We start from the raw sequence: 22,689 nt of genomic DNA on the forward strand, positions 1-22,689 counted from the left end.
CAAAACCTCGTTTCTACATATAGGAGTCTAAGGGGTCACAATATAACTAATCCGACCTAACAATAATAATATAAAGGCACAAAAATAACAATAGAGGGATTCTATGGGGCACAATAATAATAATTTGGGGACAATAGGGGCACAACAATATTAATAAGGGATACAACTACAATATTAATGGGGGCATCACTAGTATTATAGGGACCTAACATGCCCCTCTCCTTCAAAAAAGTGTTGTCCTCAATGCTTGAGTAGTTCTGGATGCTTCTATATAAAATTATCATCCTCCTATGTGGAATCTTCAACAGATAAGTTCTTCCACTTGAGGAGATACTCTTAAATAGATCAATTTCGTAGTTATCGAGTTCTTGTTTCTATGATTGCTTCCGGTTCCAATATAATTTTTCCTTCCTCATCAAGTTCTGGAAATATTGTTTCAACTGGGAGCTTATTTCCTATAACCTTCTTTAAACATGAAACATGGAAAATTGGGTGCACTCGAGAAGTTGCAGGAAGCTCCAATTTGTATGCCATAGTACCAATCTTTTGCAACAACTTGTACGAACCATAATACTTTGGTGACAATTTTTTATCATTCTTATCTTGCTTGAGGGACATTTGTTTATATGGTTGTAGCCGTAGGAATACCCAATCACCTACATAAAAACTTCTTTCACTGTGATGTTGATCTGCCTATTGTTTCATTCTATTCTGAGCCAACACGAGGTTATCCTTTAAGAGTTGGAGAACTTATTTTTAATGCTAGATGTGATGTTCCACTGCTTCAACCTTAGAATTTTCTCTTAAATATGATGTGATGGATGGTGGCTGATATTCATAAAGTGCCATAAATAGGGTCAATTTTTTTGCAGTATGGAAGGAATTGTTGTACCACCATTCAACTAGAGGCAACCATTTGACCCATTGTGTCTATTTATCATATACAAAGCAACGAAGATATCCTTCCAAACATTCATTTACTATCTCAGTTTTCCCATCAGATTGAGGATGATAAGATGAGCTATGAGCTAACTGAATACCAAGACAAGAAAATAATTTTGTCCAAAAATTTCCTGTAAAAATGGGATCTCTGTCACTTACAATAATCTTTGGGTTTCCATGTAGCTTTTGAATTGTTTCCATAAATGCCGTAGAAACTATACTGGCTTTAAATGGATGTGATAATGCACAAAAAGTGTGCATACTTGGTAAGTCTATTGACTACCACCATGATGACACTCTTTCCCTCAGACTTGGGTAAACCTGTGATAAAATCCATTGAAACCTCCTCCCAACGCTGGCTTGGAATGGATAAAGGTTGTAATAGACCTGGTGTCTTAATTGTTTCAACTTTATTTTGTTGGCATACCAAACATTTCGCCACAAACTTTTGAATATCTGATTTAAGGCCATCCCAAAAAAATTCCTTCTTAACCCTGTGGTAAGTTTTTAAAAATCCTGAGTGCCCTCCTAAGGAAGAAGCGTGCAATTCCAGAAGAATATTTTTTTTGAGTTGGAAATTCTTACAGAGGTATAAGCGATCTTTGTCCCATAATGAATCATTTTTCGAGCTAAATGTATCAGATGTACTGGAATCTTGTTGTAAATTTCGAATAAGTTCCCACACTTCTTCGTCATTCTTCATTTTCCTCCCTTGCTTTGTTTATCCAATCTAGTTGGATAATAGAAATGGCGCACAACAATGCTTCCACATCCTCATCCTTTCTTGACAGTGCATCTTCCACAACATTTTGCTTCCCCTTTTTTGTATATGATTTCAAGGTCATAACCCAACATCTTTGTGACCCATTGTTGTTGTTCTTCAAAGGATAATCTTTGTTCTAAAAAGTATTTAAGGCTATCATGATCCGTTTTTACCTTGAAGTGTCTTCCCATTAAGGAGGGTCACCATTTCTTAAGTGCATGTAGTATTGCCAACATTTCCTTCTCATAAATAGCTTTGTGTAAATACTTTCCCTTGATTGGACGACTTTCGAAAGCAATGGGTCTTTCATCTTGCATTAAAACAGTACCAATTCCATTTCTAGAAGCATCACATTCCACAATAAAGGTTTTTGTGAAGTCCTGTGTAGCTAAGGACATTGCCTCTTTAAGATATTCGAAGGCCTTTGTTGCTTCTGGAGTCCATGAAAATGCATCTTTCTCCAACAATGTTGTTAGAGGTGCTGCTATTTTCCCATAATTCTTAACAAACTTGCGATAATACCTTGTCAACCTGAGAAATCCTCACAAATTCTTTATGGATGTGGGGTTTTCCCATTCCTTAATGGCTTTAATTTTGCTAGGGTCTACCTTAACTCTTTCAGGGATACAATATGACCAAGATATTCCACCTCTTGTACTCCAAAGAAACATTTGGATATTTTTGCATATAATTGTTTCTCCTCCAATAGTTGTAGCACCCTGTCAACATGTTCAACATGATCCTTCCAAGACTTGTTGTAGATTAGTATATCATCAAAAAATACTAACACAAATTTTCTAAGGAAGGGTTTGAAAATGGAATTCATCAAACCTTGAAATGTAGAACGTGCATTGGTAAGGCCAAAAGACATGACCAAAAACTCATAGTGACCCTCATGAGTTCTGAATGTTGTTTTTGGAATTTCTTGAGTCTTCATTCTGATTTGATGATATCCTGAATGAAGATCTAACTTGGTGAAGTAAATTGATCCATGCAATTCATCCAATAATTCATCAATTACAGGAATGGGAAACTTATCTTTAATAGTGAGCTTGTTGAGCTCCCTATAATCCAGACACATGTGCCATGATCCATCCTTCTTGTGCACCAATACTACTGGAGCAGAGAAAGAACTTTGGCTACATTGAATTATACCAGCCTCAAGCATTTCTACAACCATACATTCAATTTCACTCTTTTGGGCATAGAGATATCTGTACAGCCTGATGTTTGGAGGAACACTTCCTGGAATCAAATGAATAGCATGATCATGATCACGAATAGGTGGGAGACCTTTGGGAGTCTCAAATACCTTGGGATGATTTTCCAAGACTTTTTGGAGATCTGGAGAAATAGATGATTTTGATGTGGAAACATCTAGCGAACATAATTGTGCAATTACACCTCGTTGTTCCTTTTTTAGAAGCTTTGTCATACCGTTAGAGCTTATTATCTTTCCCAGTTTCCTTGCAATACCTGTTAATTCAACTTCCTTTCCTTCCGCATAAAATTTCATGAAAAGTTCTTGAAAGTTAAAAGCTATTGTACCCAAGGATTGTAGCCATTGGACTCCTAGTACAACATCAACACCTCCCATTGGAATGGAAAGCATTGGGCTTTTCAATACATACTCTCCCATGGATAGCTTGATATTATGGCACTTTCCAGAGCAATTTATCGTTCCTCCATTTGCAACGATTACTTGACACTCTAGTGCTAGATATAGGAAGCAATTCAATTCTTTTGCTATCTTACAATGAATACAAATGTGGGTACTTCCTGAATCAATCAACACTATTACCTTTTTCTTCTTGATTTGTCCTTCTATCTTAATGGTTTGAGGAGTGGTAATTTCAGCCAATGCATTACAAGATATGGTTGGATTCATTAATTCTTTATCTAGGCATTATTCCTGGAGTATATCCTCTTCTTTTGACCTTTCTTGCTCCTTTTCTTCTTCCTCTTCACAATCTATGTAGAATAATTTCTTCTCTGCACACTTATGACCTTTAGTGTATTTGCTATCACAACTGTAACAAAGCCCTTTTGCTCTCTTTTCTTCCAATTGTTGTGGTGTCAACCTTATAGGTTGTGGAAGGCTAGGGGCAACAACACTTCCATCTTTATAGTTGTGAGTGGTATGCTTCCTGGTTGCCATGATTTTGCTTTCCATTTTTCTTGCTAACCTAAATTCCTTCTCTAATGAATTAGGTTCCCAAAGGCAAACATCATTTTGGATATTATCCTTTAAAGTCCCTATGAACACATCAATCCTATGATCCTCTGGAATATTTTTTACCCTTATGTTCAATTTTTGGAACTCCTCAATGTGCTCCATTATTGAACCCTTTTGTTTGAGACTTACCAATTGGCTAGAAAAAATGTTGCTTTTTGTATCCTCGTAATGTGTTGTCAATTCTTCTGTACAAAATGCCCAAGTGATAATTTTTTTATGAGAGCAAAGCAATTTATACCATACAAATTGATTTGGTTACAAATATAAAGTTGCAATACATACCTTTTGTGTGTTTTGCACATTATTGAGATCGAAAAATTGCTCCATCTGTAATATCCATGTTGCGGGATCCTTGCCATCAAAATTCCTCATATCGATTTTTGGAATATGGTGGGTCTTCGATCCAACATTAGAGTCTATGGAATCATGATTAACATTTCTTTTGTTCTCATCATGAGTTTCCTTTACTACCCTTTCACCATTAGTGACCATTTCTTGTAGCAATTTATTAAAATTTATCTTTAATTCTTCCATCTTATCATCCATTTTAGCGTCCATGCCATTCATCTTAGCATCCATGCCATTATCTTAGCTTCCATGCCATCCATCTTAGCTTCTACGCCTTTCTTTAAGCAATCCATCTTAGCTTCTACACCTTTCTTTAAACCATCCATCTTAGCTTCTACACCTTTCTTTAAACCATCCATCTTAGATTCTGTTACTTTTTGTGCAAGTGACACTTGTTGCACTTGGTCTCGTAATTTTGATATAGCATGTTGCATTTCTTCATCTTCTTCATGAGTGATGCTAAATATTTCAGGTTTCTTACTAGGTGTTTGCATTTTCTTTCCTCAAGGCATCAATTACCGATAATAATGCTTTACTATGCCCTTTTAATTCCTTCAAACTAATTTTTCAAACCAAGCTTATGAAAAAATTTAAAAAAAAATACACACCTTTTTTCAATTTGTAGGAGCTTGATATTGAATCTAATGTATCTTTGTAATTTCAAATCATCCAGTTCTGAAATTGTGACCTGTAGTAGCCCTTTGTGTCCTCTTTCAAATTCCACCAGTCTGATCTAAATTGGATTCTCCAAGGAAGAGTTATGCACAATCTCCCAAGATGACCTGATTATAGACCTTTCCAGAAGAGTGAACTTGTATGAAGTGCCACGTGTCATTGTCTCTACCTTTGTCTCTGAAAAATATAGACAAGAAACTACAATCCATCCTCTTTCTATACCTTCTTACAAAATTTTAATCTAATGTTCAGAGAGAACGTTATGATGATTTTCCCTAGGTCACCTGTTTGGAATGTAATTCAGGAGTCTGTAAAAAGACCAACTTCCTCAGATCATATCTCTACAAATATAGTGCGAAAAGCTCTAAAATTTGAACCTGAGGTTTAGCGTGATTTCTTCTCAAATGGGTTTTTTTTTCTTCTTAAATGTAGCAGAAAAAAGTTATAGCAAAAATTCCACTATGACCTATTTGGAGTAGCTAAACCCTAGAATCCAAAGCCTCTAATACCAAATGTTATGAAACCGGCTCACAAAAAGATAGAAAAGATAGATCAACGCCTTAGAATTCAACCTCTGCGAGGGAGCAACCTCCTTTACATTACATAAATGAAAAATTCTTGGATGATTCAAATGACAAAACCTCCTTTCTATATATAGGAGTCTAAGGGGTTACAATATAACCAAGCTAACCTAACAATAATAATATAAAGGCACAAAAATAACAATAGAGGGATTCTATGGGGCACAGTAATAACAATATGGGGACAATAGGGGCACAACAATACTAATAAGGGATACAACTACAATATTAATGGGGGCATCACTAGTATTATAGGGACCTAACATTAGTGGTCTCTCCAAAGGAGGAAAGATGATGAAAGAAAATTGCCTTATAGAGGAAATGATGCCTAAATGCATGTTACCAAATATTTTTACTTACAGTGTTGCTCATTCAAGGATACTACAAGCAAGGGGACACTGAAAATGAATTCAATTTCCTTTCCAAGATTGCAAGCAAAGGTTCTTCCCCTGATATTGTAACATACAACACTCCAGTACGTGGGTTTTGTAAAGAAGGTAGATTGAGGTATGCATTGAATATTTTGAACGAAATGGGTGATCTATTTCCAAATAGTGTAACATATACTACCCTGGTTGATGGCAATTGTAGAGAAGATAATACAATTGGGGATTTCAGATTGCGGAATGAAAGGGCTAGTGCCAGGAATAGTGACATACGGTGTCCTCCTCCATAAGCTCTATGAGGAAGGGAAATTGGAAGAAGTCAATAACCTTTTGTGTGAAATGGAGATTAAGGGTGCTGAACCTAAGCACTTCACATGTGATATGTTGATCAATTCATAGTGCAAGAGAGGTAACATGGCTAATGCCTGGAAACTTCACAACAAGATGTTACAAAGCAGGATATTTTTGTGTGTATACATACAAGGATTTTATTCATGGCTTTTGAAAGTTTGGGAAATAAATAAAGCAATGGAGGTCCTATTTAAAATGATGATTGTAGTTTTATTCCTAATTTTAGTGTTTACTCATGGCTAATTGATGGCTATTGTTTCCAACACAATCAAGAGGAAGCTATGAAGCTTCTTGTTGATTTTTTCGAAAGAGGTTTATCTGAAGATGTTTTTTATATAGTAACACTATTCGAGGTTAGGAAACCTGACCAAGGACAAAAACACAATCAATAAAATGTTTGGAGGGGTCCTATTTGTGATGTCCTTATTTATACTACTCTTACTTATGCATACTTGGGAGAAAGTGAAGAAATAAAGCTTTAGAACTTGTGAAGAAATGGCCTAAAAAAGGATTATGGTCAGTCTTAAAAAAAATGTTTTTGATGTATTCTTTATATATAGATGGAAAACCTGAGGTTTTCTGGAATGGGATGATAGAGAGAGGCTAGGTTGTCAAATGTGCTATCAGAATGTGAGAACTATTGCACAAACTTCCATTTCTAGTATGCTATTTTGATGTGTAAGTTGTAACATTAAGACTCTATGATCTCTTTGAGTAAAATATTTGTTGTCCAATAGTTTGGGATGCCTCTCTAGAATTTTTTGAATGGTGTTTCAAACATAAAAAGAAAGTACTTTAATATTGTTGAAAAGCAAACTACATGGTTCAATGTTTACAAAAGAGAATTATAATTAACGTTGCACTCAAAGGCTTCTTCAAAAATGAGATACATAAATTTGCGCTTGCAAATAATATCAAAATAAGTCCATGCCATCCACATCTCAGTGTCTGATATGGGGAACTTAGGTCGCCCCATTTTTGGGGCCTAGTTTCATGGAGAAAACACCCTTACAGAAGTGGAACTCAGATATTTAGGATAATTTCAACTAGTTTTAAAGTTAAAATTGTCCAAAAAAGCAAGGTACTTTTAGTGCTAGATATCCCATGCTCCATTTATCAGTTTCGTATGTAGAAATCAATGTGGCTCAAGTTTACATAGAGGATAATATAATGTTTAATGTTCTCAAGCTTGTAAAATTACATTTCATGCAATGTAGAAATGAAAATTATCAGGAAAATTAAATTGTAACATGTTCCTTGGGCCAATTTTAACGTTTCTTAAGTTTAAAACAAGCACTTTCACAAATCTAAAAGGTTGTTAATGCAAACTGCAAACATCTTTCAATGTTATTCTGTGTATTTTTTCGTTTTTCTCTAATACAATAAATTGTAACCTAAGGCAAGGAGTTGCACAAAAGATCCACAAGGAAAACTTCCTTGAAGCAAAGATGAAGTCAGTCAACAAAAACCTGATGTGAAGATGCTAACAGTCAATTTCCCAAGGGTGATTTTGTATACTCTTGCCATAACTGAAGGTTGTATCCCACTATTGGAAGTATGTTCTCTCAATTACACTTGGTATGCTAATAAATTATTCTGGGAAAAATTCACCGCCTATTTTGCATAATTCACTAGAAAATGTATTTATTGAACAAGTATTGATTAAGTAATTCAAGGCTTGATCACGCTTTCTAGTTCGAGAGCATACAATAGAAGCCCTTGCTAGCTTGTATCGAAATACCTACTTAAGTGGCAAGCTCCAAAATGTAGAAGACAAGTGTTCGCTAGTGGTTTTACTTATAAGGGTTGTAGATGATGTTCAGGAGGAACTCATAAGGTCTCTTAAAATTCTCTACAACAGTGCAAATAATATGTGGCATGCCATTCAAGGCAGGGAAGGAGTAGAATGCTTGATTTTGTTTCTTGCCCTTTCTTCAAATAGCAGCAGGAATGTGCAGTGGCCTTTCTTTTTATGTTGTCAAATTAAAATGACGAAAGCAAATGGGAAATTACTGTTGTAGGTGGCATACCTCCTCTAGTCCAAATTCCGAAGATTAGATCTTCAAAAGTGAAAAAGCACTCTAAAAGTGTTATTGTGAACCTCTGTAATTGTAGTGAAGATATCCATTCATGTTTTGAAAGTGCAGATGATGTACTTGCATTTATTGGGTTGTTTAAAAAGTGGTAGTCCAAGCATAAATAAATTACTGCAAAGAGACTGAACCATTTCACCCATAAATCTAATAGTATCAATATCAGCCAACTCATTACTTTTCTAACTGGTGACTTACCAAAAAAAAAATTCATGTTTTGGAGGCCTTAAGATCTATACTGAAGACAGTAATGGAATGATGGAATTGAAACAATGACTAAAATCCATTGTTCTACTAATGACAATACTTGAGCTAAATTTGCTTCAATTATTGTTGCATTATTTAACTGCAGGAATTATTTACGTGAAATAAATATAGTAATTGAATACATTGGACTAGTCTTAAGGCTTTGCAATACACAATCAAAATATATTTTGATTGAAGAAACATGTTCTCTTGCTTCTATTTTTTGTTAATAAAATAGAACCAGGAAGGTGTGAAGATGTTGCTAACCATTAGTTAGCCTCGCAAAATCTTCAGTGTTGTTTTCGGAAAATAGGATCATGAATTTTCCCACATATAACGTACTTGTGAGATGTTGGTCTGAATAAGTAAAACTTTTCAGAGCTCTTGGAGATGAGATGTTGAAGTTTTCCCATCTTTTCCAGCAAGAAATTTATGCTTGTTTTTTGAAATGTTAATATATAACAAGAAGGATTAACGAAGCTCTTGACTTGATCCATGAGATCAAGGAGAGAAGCCTTTTGCCTAAGCCCAAGAGTTTCCATATGCTAGTTAAAGATTGTGCAAAAGAATGGAAAAATGGATTATGCTATGCAGTTAATGAAATGAAAATGAAAAATTACATGCCTGATGAAAATGTTTATGGCATCCTTATCGATGATTACTTGAAAACAAGCTAGGTGAAGAGAGGATTTGATACAATGCATGTCATGAAAGAACTAGTTTTAATTCCTATTGTTTCAAGCTACACTGCCTCGGTTTAGCATCTTTTCAGGGAAATAAAATACAAAGAGGTTAATAACTTAATAGGTGCCTTCGGTAAATGCAAGCATATCGTTGTGAACATGATGTTCTAATTATCGTAGTAATGATTGTTGGAGAAGTAAGCTAGGGCCACACTTCAAAGCGCGGGAATTTTTCAATTCCACAAAAAGCAAGGGACTAAATCCTACGTGGAAACCTGCTATATATTCATTTGTATAAGAATTTCGACTCTTCAATTATGCTGGATATTAACAATCATGGGAAAGTTGATCCTGAATGAGGAGACACTCATTGAATGTGTCTGAGTCAACAAAAAGTTTCACTGTTTGTCAAAATTCTTATACTTAGTACTTGTCATGGCCACCAGCATTCAAATCAATCGTAAATAAGTAAAAAGCACCCGTTGTTACTAATGCAGTGAATAGGAATTAAAAGACACAGCACTGGAGAGGCTAATTAGGTGACAATATTGAGTAGATGGTTTGCACAATGGTAAGAAAAAGTGCAACAATTTCTCCCACCAGAGCTAGACTTCTCCAGGGCAATGAAAAATTCTCCTTCACAAGCTCGGTAAACCAAACCTTGAATTTTCTTCTATAGTGATCATATACATCTCCCTTTATTTTTGCCAATGCATCTGTCCGACTCACAGTAACTCCCTTGCATAGACCATTGAAGAGCTCAGCAACCTCTGAATCACTCCCAAGGTAATTTATAACGATGTCACTTTTTCTGAGCACAGCTACATCTTCTTCAGAGTCGATCAACTCATCCATTAGACTCAAGTAACATGTCACATAATTGATTTCAGATGCCTTGTATGCCTCAAAAGCAATCAGATTACGGAAGAGTACTTCTGTTTGATTAGTGATATTGATGGGTGAAATATAAATTACGATGCTTTTACGCTCATTGATCTTCTAGATGCCACCATCGCATAACGAAAATTTGATCCCAGAATTTCTGAATTCTATGGCACAAGGGATGCATCTGACACCATTTACTGCTTTCTCCACAACATTGCGGTCGATTTGTATAAGAATTCTGACCCTTCAATTATGCCAGATATTAACAATCGTGGGAAAGTTGCTCCTGAATGAGGAGAAACTCATTAAATGTGTCTAAGTTAACAAAAAGTTTCAATGTTTGTCAAAGTTCCCCCACAACTTCAATATGACTTTTCTTGTGTAGCTATTTTTTTAAAAGTTCTGTTGCTTGGCTATAAAACCCTGTGGGAAAGTCGATCCTAAATGAGGAGACACTCATTGAATTTGTCTGAGTCAACGAAAAGTTTCACTGTTTGTCAAAGTTCCTCCGCAAGCTTCAATATGAAATTTTCTGTGCAGCTATTGTTTTAAAAGTTCTGTTGCTTGGCTATAGAACCCTGTTAAAGGAGAGTTTTATATTGAAAGTATATGCACACCCAAGAGAATGTGCCTCATTTAATGAAATTGGGTGCCATTCTTGATAGGATTTTACCCTTGTAAAATCTTGGCAATGAATTTTAGATATTTCTCAGAGAATTATGCCCTCTAAGCCATTAAGAACCAACCAACACTTAATTATTTTTCTCAGGATTTCATTTAGCATTGGTTGGGAACTAAACGCCATCGATTAAGCATTTCAACCTTTATTCTACCATATGGAACTACTTCATACACCAATAGAAAGAAAATTGCACACCAAAATCTCTAGAACTTCGCTCATTAGACATGCAATTACAAATTTATCTCATGGCACAAATATTTGTGGAAGAATTCCTGAAATTAGTACCTTAGTGAGTTCCAAATCCTACCCAATTTGCACCAATGTCAAATTTCACTTCCACAGCAATTCATAAATCTCATTGCAATCTAGCTAGGGCAGCACCAATGTCAAATTTCACTTCCACGGCAATGCAGAAATCTCGCAATCTTGCTAGGGCAGCACCAATGTCAAATTTTGCTTCCACGACAATGCATTCAACGGCGAAATCTAGCTCCAATCTAAATAGGGCTGGTTTCTCACCACCAAAACTAATTTTCCCAATGGGTTTTTTGGACACTGTAGCCTCACAGGATTCCAAACTCTCTAAGAGTTTTCTTCTTCAAAAATACAAATGACCAAAATGAGGAGAATGCTCATTTGCCCTTTTACAATTTCCTTTTCATTTTTGGCTTTTTATTTTATTAAAATTATTATTTTTTTCAATTTCCCTCCTATTTAAAAAATATTATTTTTTCATTTTTACCTCTTACTTTATAAAAGCTAACATAAGCTGAAGTGGGAAAGGAAATTGCTTTGAAAATACAAATGACCAAAACTAGGAGAACTCTCATTTTCCCTTTTTATAACTTCCTTTTCATTTTTGGCCTTTTATTTTATTAAAATTATTAGTTTCTTCAATTTCCCTCATATTTAAAAAAATATTTATTTTTTTTCATTTTCCTCTCTCATTTATAAAAGCTAACAGAAGCTGAAGTGGGAAAGGAAATTGCAAAATGAGTGAATGATAATGATATGTTGTTTAAAGATTACATAAGTTTTTTAATTAATTTGTAAAAAAATAATAGAAGATTTATGGAAAAGGTCTATGGATAATGCAATAACATGATCTTTAAGATGATTAAGAATATTTTCACATACTTTAAACAATTTGAAGATAAGGTTTTTTTGAATTGGTCAAATATTATAAGTAGTGATAAGTTTGGTGGTACAAGTGCTAATATTGCCATGTTTTGGACAATTATAAGGGCCCTCCTATGTAGGACATGGCTATGGGTGTATTGTCTCTAACCAATTCTTTAAATTTGAGAGTTAATGTTTAGAAAAATGAACATCTTCTTGTGTGCTTGAACTCTCTATACCTATTAACAGAAGGTGATGTTCAAGGAGTGTATAAGGAACATGTGGTTTTCTTGGCCTCTAAGGAAGGTTTTTGGTTCATTGGAAATAGTAATGATGTAAAGTCATTAGAAGTTGAGGAAAAATGTGTTCTTAGTTGTGGGGGAATATATTGCAGTCAACCAAATCCTTGACCTTTCAAGATGCACTTTGGCATGAAATTTTATTGGCAAGAGTGTATGGATGGACTACTTTCTGAGATAGATAAAGTAGAGTCAAAGTTCAAGTTTATGCTATATACTAGCAACTCACATAGTAGCAAGAGAGATGCATTCTTTTTGTCTTTTGGAATGAAGAAGATGTAGTTTCTATATCAAATGAAGTTTGGTTTGTGGATAGGTCTTATTTGTCTATAAAATGCCACCATTCCTTTTTTATGCTAGGGATGAGACCATGTCAAACACCCTAGTATGGATAAAACTTCTTGGACTCCCCTTGGAACCCTAGACTATTCAAGATTTATGCACAATTGAAAACAAGCTAGGAAAAATTATTCTCATGGATGATGTCTTTGTTTCTAAAAGAGAAAGGTCAATTGTAAGGATATTAGTTTATATTCATGTAACTATAGGTCTTTTTGAGACAACTAAATTGATTATTCAAAAGAATGCAAGTGTTCTTTACATACACTTTCCCAACCCCCGATCAATTCTCACATTTTTTATGTTGTACATGGTGGCCATACTTGTTGGTCCTTCATTTTGTCATAGTAAATATGACTTGTAACCTTTGCCAATTAACCAAATAGTATTTATATTATAAATGTGACTTTAAATTTAATTGATTTATTAAAGATAATTCAACCAAATAATCATCCTTCCAACTCTTTGTGTTTTGTAAGCTTATATCCTGTAGTGCTTTGAAGTTAGAATATTTTGTTGTGATGGTGGTGTTTGATCATGGATTTGTGGAAAAATCTAGAGTTTTCCCCCCTCCTTAATCCATCTTATGTGATATTTTTGGCACCAGAAAAATTCTTCCTAAATTCAACCTTCTTCTAATTGAGTGAGAAGCTCACTTTCTTCCTCAACTAATTTGTCAGATCGACCTTCAAGGAGCTCAATTTCTTCTTTTTACATTGTTTTGTTGTTCAATCTATTGAACAGATGCTGCTCAATCTATTGAACAATACTTCTTTTCTTTTTACATTGTTTTGTTGTTCATTTGATTAAATAGTTGTTGTTCAATGTTTTAAACAGCTGCTATTCAACACAATTGAACAACAAAATTTTTCTTTTGTGTGATTGCTCTTCGCTTATCTCAGCCCCATTTTTCTTTTCTTTTTCATTTTGTGTTCTTTTCATGGCATAAAGTACACTAATTTTACGAGGACAAGAATTTATGGATTCTATTGAAGGGATTTAATACTATTAATGTTATGATATTTAATAAGACAACTTATTGATGATGTATTCTTTTCAAGAAAGGGACACAGTTATTTATATACTACTTTACTGCATCGTTTTATATTGTACATGATACTAATTGATCATCTTGTTACCATGTTGGTTCCACCCTTCCTGGTTATAATCTTCTCTATTATAACAAATAAGACTATGGGTATACTTTCTCCATTGACATGTTCAACTTCTTCCACCATCCATGCTTTTAAGGAGTATTGAACCTCCCTCTATTTATCATAAAAATGTATAATAACAACAAACAAAAAAATTTAGATGGAGGATAAGGGGTCTCATTACGAGCCAGCCTACCATGTTCATAAGGCTATAGGAAAGTGACATTCCCATTATGGCCACCACACCAGGGTTATGATCCATTGGATAGCCAAAATATCCTTGGAACATGAGGTCTCATCATGAGCAAGCCTGATCACATTTGCTACATCCTAGCGAATGGTAGTGTGATCATCTGGTTACCACACCAGCACATTGATCTCTTCCGTAAAACAACACCAGAATTCTCCATTTATAAATTGAGGATCCTGGCTCATATGGGTTAAAAAGAAACCCTGCCAAGGCTATGGATTCCTGCTGGTAGCAGAGGCTCTGCTTATGGTATTGAAGCTATATCTTATTGTAAATTATTACTATGATACCCTATTCTTATTCTTTCTTTTTATTGGAGAAATTATTTCCTTAATTTTTCCCTGTTTAGAAACTTTATGCATGAGATATTGTTTTTTGATCAATTGTATCATTCTCGGCTAGAATACTGTCAGCGGAGCATTTTTTTGGTATATTGTTGTCCTTCTCTTTCTCACATAAATTATCATCAATCCAAAGCATCCCATCTCTTATTCATAACTATATTTACACACTCCACTCTCATTATAAACATACCTCTTACCGTCCTATCATTTATATGCGTAGTCTGTTTCATTCATTGCCATACTATTCATTCCCTTGCCTTGTTGTAAGAACAACCCTTTCCCTGTCTACTCAGTCGTAGGTGACCTCTCTTTTTAACAAGCGGGAGGATTCCCATTATACTTTTGCATGTGCTATATTTATTTTACTCATTGGATTTGTTATGTTGCTATGATATCCCACGATCAAATGACATGTGGCAATATGATAGTTTGAGAATTAATATTATTAATTATCATGGAAATTTCACTTGACATTATGGAATTTAGTTGTTACGTCTACTTGTTGTTAAATTTTACCAAAGAAATTGCTATTCTCTGTTGCATTTTTCTTATTGTGTTAATCTTTGAAAATTGTAGGGCGAATATCGGAAGTTTCGAGTATTATGAGTGGACAATCAGTTCACCGAGAACCCTTAGTGTTCGAAATTTCTGACAGAGATAGGGAAATTCTAGTGTGCATAGTGGTGGGCTCCAGTATTGTAGCAATAATGCTACAACTCCTGGAACTCCCTTCTTTAATTTTATCAACCCGGTAGTTCGTAACAAACTTGGAAGCGACGGTGCTGTATGCACAAGTACTAGCTCTTGCCGCAGCTGTCACTTGGTCAGCTGGCACAAGTCCGCTAGGGGCTCAAGACAACTTCTATGAGCTCTTAGAAGAAGCTTTTTAACTGATGGATGAAAGCTAACTCAAAGGAAGCTAATCTACTTGCGGAAAGAAACTGAAAGCCAAAAAGAAACGCAAACCCTAGCAAACCCTAATTCTACTAACTAGTCCTACTGACGCAAAGGAGAGCATGCAAACTACTGAAAGAGATGCCATTACTTCTAGGAAGGTAAAATGCATGTGTCTAAGTTATCACTATCTGAAGAAAACATCTTTTTGTATTTTTGCTTAAGTTGTTGAAATTATCATGCATGTGCTTCTAACTAGTTTTCCACTGTGCAGGGATGGATCAAGGGATGAAATGCTTTGGGAAAGGTTGGGATGGTACAGAGAGGGTCTAAGGGATCCCTAACATTCTTTCTGAGAGTTTCACAAAGTCTGGATGCCATGCAACCATGTTTATGAACTTCTACAGGAAGTCTGCAGGGGTTTCTACAGGAAGTTCTGTAATTCTTCTACAGGATGTTTCGAAATGGGATTTTTTAGGATTGGTGATTGATGGAAGATGCATGGATGGTTATGGAGGTAGGATGGGGGTCTAAAGTGACCCAGGAACTGATGGATGGAGTGGTGAGATGATATGTGGAAGGCTGATTTGGCTTTAAGGTAGTTGAGACAACAATGGAGAAGAAGGTAGGGTTACGTGGGCAAGAGGATGGGTGTGAAGCGAGAAGCCTAGATATGGGATGAATCAGATGGCTCTGATGAAGCTTGACCATGTGAGTGAGTGATAGAGATGCCCTGCACAATGCACATTCAACCGAATCAATGAATTCTTGCAAACAAACTAAGTCCTAGCTAACTTAATCTAACTGTCAATGAAATGAATAAACAGCAGCCTCGTTTGGAAAGAGAACCATGTACATCACGTGAGAAAGAACATTCCGAAAGATCTAAATGCATGACAAACTCCTACCAATCGATTCCCAAACATAAAAAGCTACTTTAACCAACAAAAACAACCAAAATAACAAAGCAAGATCTAAAGAGCAGATTTTATTTTAAGAACGCAGCAAACACACATAAAGATAAACAAGGGAGGTATTGGGCGCTTGAGATGGGCCCAACCCCAAGAGCTACAGCCTCCCAAGAGAGATTTATAGCTGGTGCAAAGCTGAGTTCATCTTTATTAATCAAGAATGAAGAGTTACATCAAAACTGTCCACAAGGAGAGCTTGAGAATGAGCTGAAAGCAAAGCTAATCTATTGCATACAAATCGAATTACAAAATGACTACAACAAGGCTATGAAATGACTAACTACTAGCTACTATCTACTGCTAACTAGCTAACATCCACTGGCTACACTGGCTAACCAAAATGAGGCCCTAAGCCTTCTTATTTATACAAATTGAGGACCCAACAGTCCTCCTAAACTTTAGGGACTCGGCTGCCCAAAACTTGGAGTTAACAGCAGTCCTACTTGACTTGCTTGGCTGCCCTTGTGCTGATTGATTCGGTGGCCCTTGAACTTCGAGCTGATGGTGGAGAATTCAAGGTAAGGGCCCATAAATGAAGGGGACACCTTCCTACAAATCCTCTCCCTTGTCTTCCCACGAATTTGGCTGCCAAGTGCTCATTAAGACCTTCAATTTTGTCTCCAAGTGGACCAAAAAGGCTACACAAAGCACCCATTAGACTTGTTGGCATAATGACTAACCAAATTCGCTCTATTAACATAAAAATAATCAAAAACATGCAATAAACCAATGATAATGGTGGATTAAGTCAACTTAGGAGGTTGAATGAGCCCAAATAATTGTCCATTTTTGGGGCTCATCATCACCCCCTACTGAAAGTGTTGCTCATCCTATGAGAAACCAATCTCTCTCCTCGTCTTTGATGGCCCTGGTGGCTTCTTTGGCTAACATCTCGGCAGATTTCACCTTTGGCTTCCCTCTTTTCAAACTTCCTGTAGAAACAGTTCTCTGTCTTCCTGTAGAAACAGTCTGCTAGCAGTTCTCTGTCTTCCTGTAGAAACAGTCTGCTAACAGTTCTCTGTCTTCCTGTAGAAACATTCGGCATTGTCTTAGACTGCTTGGCTGAGGGTGCTTTTCCTTTCAGCTTGGCTATGGTAGCCTTCATCTTCTCGCCCTTCTGCTCTTCTTCCTCACTGTCTGCTGCTTTTCTTAGTGAATCCTCAGCCTTGTTATGAGTGCACAAGTATATGCAATCATATGGAAGAAATGGTGCCCTTGGCATTTGTGTTATTTTACCACCCCCTGCTTTGGCCTCAACAGCTTGTCCTTTTCCCTCATTCCTCTGCCTGTTCCTTTTGTGGTGGTCTTTCTTGTGTTTGTTACATCATCATTGAGACCCTCACTGTTGCTTCTTTATCATATCCATGAAGTCTACCTGAAGGTTAGATCTCCATGTGTGTCTAAACTGTGATTGTAACCGTGGAATTTTATTTCAAATACCCATTGAGAAATATCAAATTACAGTTCACACTGAGGTATGCAGGCTAATATAAATTAAATGCTGAGATCCTTGATCCTAGGACAGATCCTTCAACTTCATCTCTTTGATGAAAACACTTGCAGGTTGACAAGATGATGTTCATACATATTCCTAGGTTTATACATCCATAGATATTTCCTTTAATCATAGGTATGTTGAGTATCACATATATTTGTTGTGATATGTCTAGACAGATCTAAATATAGAGCCGAGATGCAACCCTTGTTATTTCTGCAATATATATACACAGTCTTCTCTATTCCTCAACTGCAAGTTTCACAGTAACAATCCTTCCATCAATGGTTTTGTTTGGTTCCTCACGGGCTCACTTAGTAGCCTCCACAGTCTCAAGAGTCACAAATGCAAATCCCTTGTTGGTGAAAAATACATACAACATTAACCAAGACAAATACAGCCAAACAATCTAGGCCTCGGAAAAACATGCATAAATCTCTAAGAATAGAGACATTTTAAACTGCCCATCATAAAGAAATCTGATGTATCTTAGATTTGTAACCTAGATTTGCTGGTATTCTTATCATATGCAACTGAACCTTCTTCCATCTCTCCATATTTGGAAGAAAACTTCTAGAATATTATCATTGGCCATGTCATATGAAATACGACCAAGGTAAAGTTTCCTTTGAGCTTGATTTTCACTTTAACCAGGACCTGTTCCCACCACTGACTAATTTCTTACAGTAATCCCGCTCTTTCTTCAAGCTTCGAATTGGATGAAGAAAAACTTGGGCTTCTCTTCTCTGGAAGACTCTGCTGTGTAAAACGTCTTCCTGTAGAAACGCCTGTAGATTGTGATAGGTGGGAGATTTTTTTAAAAACGATAGAAATCTAAGAAATCAGGAAGAAAACTTGTAGAGGACCATTGGTTAACTGATCTGGAAGTGGTGGATGCGTGCTCTAGTTGTAACTGCAGTTGAACAGAGGGTGTGAGAGTCAGCCGAGTGTCATTTAATTTTGGCGTGATTCATGGTGAGGGAGTGCAGTAGCCAAGCGTACGTGGCCACATGCAGACGGCAGTGCTGTGATGAGCTGCATGGCCTCTTTTCGTTAATCAGTTGCACTGGAGTTACCACTGTCTGTTTTTTTTTATTTTATTTTTTAAATTTTTTTTTTAATTCCCCGTGACTGACTACACACATGCGTTGATGATCCCTGGATGAGTGCAATCAGACTTGCTACCTTTCTAACTGAATCTCACCATCTCATTCATTCATGCAATGCTTTAGATTAGATCTATGCAAACAGAGGAACAAGTTTAGTCACGTACCTGCAAGTCGTGCGTGGTTGCTTTGTTGCATGCATGTGTTGATCTTCATTTGTTGCATGCATGTGTTGTTGTAGTTGCATGGTGGCTTGATTGATGATTCATGGTTGTTTTTTTCTTGTGCAGGTGTCCTCTGGACGAATCCAAGCTACAGGAGTTCATTTCCACGTTCAGACCTGCACGTTCAAGCTGCTGCTGCTGCATTGTCACAGAACCAGAACTTGTTTTCGCCATTTCTCCCAAACGGTAAAGCGGATTGATCTGAAACTTACTGAGCATGTTTCTATCATCATGATGCATCTCCCATAGCAAAATCGTGATCAATGGATGCACGGATTTCGAGAAAAATGGAAAATGGATGAAGATTTCAAAGATCGATTTCTCGGAAACCGTGCATCGGAATCGGCTGAAGCTGCTTGGGTAGGTTACCATCACTCATATGCATATCCCCATGAAACAGGTTTTGAAACGGATGCACGGTTATGGAGAAAATGCAAAAATGGCTGATGGTGATGGAGGTTGCTTTCTTGGAAACCGTGCACGGGAATTGGCTGAAACTGCTCAAGCATGTTCCCATCACCCTTGTACAATTCCCCATAAAACGGTTTGTCAAATGGATGCATGGTTTTCAAGTTATGGCAAAAACAAATTTTGTTCTAGGTATTTTTGCCTCAAGGCTTTTTGCAAATGTTTGCATGGAAGGACAAACTGAGCTTGGGCTGTGATGCAGGAATAGAGATGATGGAGGAGGAGTTGGAAGATTGAATGAGGACTTCTGAACCCTTGAGGAAGCTACCATGTTCTCCAAACCACTTTTTGAAATCCATGTCTAGTTTCCCACAATTTCTACAGGAAGTTCCTGTAGAAGCACAATGAGAAGCACAAGGAGGTGGAAAAAATGATGGATAAAGGCAAGGGATGGACACACAAGTGCTTGTAGGCCTAATCAACAGATTCCCACCATTAGATTCACTTTTGAAATTGGATTTGGCTCGTCCAAAGGTTCTACAGGATGTTTCCTGTAGAAATACAGAGCTTCCTGTAGAAGGCAAAAAAATTCCTTTAACCTTGATTTGAGTGCTCCTCCTGTCATGAAACGTCCTTCTTGCAACCTGCAATTAGCCAATGGAATTAGTTTTATTTTTCTTTTTCTTTTTCTCTTTTGTTTTTTTTTTTGAAAAACATCTAGGGTGCCTCATGGAGGTTTTCACCCTAATTGCCTACCTTGGGCGCCTCCAGGGGAGGTTTTCACCCAAAGATCTTATTCTCTTTTCTCTTTTTTTCCAACCCATTGACCGCCTCATGGAGGTTTTCAATCAATGAGCCAATCTAAGGCGCCTCCGAGGAGGTTTTCACCTTAGATTTCTATTTTCCTCTTTTTTTCATTTTTTTCTTTTTATTTTTTTCTTTTTTTTTTTTTTTTTTTTCTTTTTTCTACCCTACCCTACTTGAAAAACAAAATCGTTCTCAAGTATAAGAATACTTCCAATGGAGCCATGTGCACATCGAGATTAGAGACAAGATGATGTGGAGGCTCGAAATGCATGCTTGGATAGGTATCCAGATCTCAGAGACCAAATGTTCTGGCTTTGAAGGGATCAAACATAACTTAGGAAGAAAGTACTGCTGCAACTTAGTGACCTTCTGAAACCATATCTCAATATAGCTTTGATATCCTTGGTCGTCTTGCTGATTTGGATCATTCTTCATGTCACCTTCTATCATGACCTTCTGATCTTCCTCTTTTTGTTGATCTTTCTCTTGAGTACATGGAGGATTTGATGATAACCATGAGGGAACTCTCTCGATCTCTGATTTAGATCTCTTCTCTTCATCAAGTGCAGCCCATGGTTCTTTGATCTCCTCTTTTGAATCTTGTTTTTCCGGATGTGGTCCTTCAATGCTTTCAAGATAATCTCTTTTTTGCAAGGCTCTTCATGAGCTTTGGTGAACATCATTGAGCTCAAAAGGAGTCATTTGCACATGTTGTGCCTCAGCTTTGCAATTTGGTTGAGCTGCTCCATTGCATGGTTTTGGAAATGGTGCTACGGGTAGCTGAGTGGAGGGGTGTAATTGAGATGGAGGTGGATGGCATTGTGGTTGGGCAGGCATTTGGGGTTGCCTTGGTGGAGCAAGAGGCGATGGGTGTGGATGAGCAGGTGGTGGAGGAAAAGAAGTGGGAGGAGTGTTGTACTGGGGCCTCCACCCCTGATGAGGTGCATTCCACTAAGGTTGTGGCTGAGCATAAGAGTGAAATGAATGAGCAACTGGTAGGGCATAATATGGATCTGTGAAGGAACAAGGCGAATATGACCAAGGAGGAGGTGTGAACCAGGAAGGATGAGCAGGGGGACCCCAAGAAGGCATGGAAGTGGTTTGATAGGGGTCATAATAGGTCTGGGATGTACCTTGCAGTTCCTGCTGGTAAGATCTAGGTCCATGCGGCCAACTTTGGTTCATGTAATAGAGTGATTCAGTGGCTCCTTTGGCTCTCTGATATGCAGCTTTGAATCTAGGTAAGGAAGGGCACTGATCTGTAGGATGGTATTCTTCACAGACAAAACACACTTCTATGGAGTACAATGGACATTCGTTCCTAGGATTCTTTCTAGTGCACCTAGGACAAAAAATGACCAAAGCCCTCTTGGCTTCCTCTTGCTTCTGTTGGATCCGCAAGGTATCCAGTTGCATGGCAAGAAACTGCATCATATCACTCTTGAAATCTTTGATCTGATTTTCAAATTCATCTTTGGACAAGATGTTGCTCCCAACATTTCTGCTTGTAGCCATTCGCTTAGAGGAACGTTTTCTTCTTCTTCTCCCCTAGAGGTTCTTTAAATATGCCTCGATCTCCACCCAGGGGTTCTTCTTAGTCATAGCCATCGAAGAAGAGAGAAGGTTGGCTGTGTGAAGCAATGGGGGGTGTTGTGAAATCATTTTTCTAACTTATCTCTACTCCTACAAGGCATGAAATGAAATCTTTTTGGTTGGTTTTTTATTTTTTCTACTTCTACTTGCAAAACTAAAATAGATTGAACTGCAACTAACTATCTTGCTAAAATGAAAATGCGGAATTGAAATGAAAGTAGGAAAGGACTAATCTATTTTGCTCAAATGAAATTGCAGGAATGAAATGCTAGTCTGTGCTTGCAGAATTGAAATGCTAATCTACGCTTGTAGAAATGAAATTGCAGAATTGAAATGCTAATCTATGAAAGCGAGAAATGCTAATCTATGAAAGCGGGAAATGCTAATCTACTTTTGCATAAACGAAATTGCATAATGGAAATGAAATAAACTACTTAGCAGAAGATTGTAGTGGAAAATAGAAGAAAAGCGACAATCACCAATACTCTGACGCTTCCCCGGCAACGGCGCCAAAAAGATGATGGGCTCCAGTATTGTAGCAATAATGCTACAACTCCTGGAACTCCCTTCTTTAATTTTATCAACCCGGTAGTTCGTAACAAACTTGGAAGCGACGGTGTTGTATGCACAAGTACTAGCTCTTGCCGCAGCTGTCACTTGGTCAGCTGGCACAAGTCCGCTAGGGGCTCAAGCCAACTTCTATGATCTCTTAGAAGAAGCTTTTTAACTGATGGACGAAAGCTAACTCAAAGGAAGCTAATCTACTTGCGGAAAGAAACTGAAAGCCAAAAAGAAACGCAAACCCTAGCAGACCC

This window comes from Pinus tabuliformis, chromosome 1_1, assembly GCF_031772625.1.
Source record: "Pinus tabuliformis cultivar Carrire ecotype Pingquan chromosome 1_1, CPIR1, whole genome shotgun sequence".
NCBI lineage: Eukaryota > Viridiplantae > Streptophyta > Pinopsida > Pinales > Pinaceae > Pinus > Pinus tabuliformis.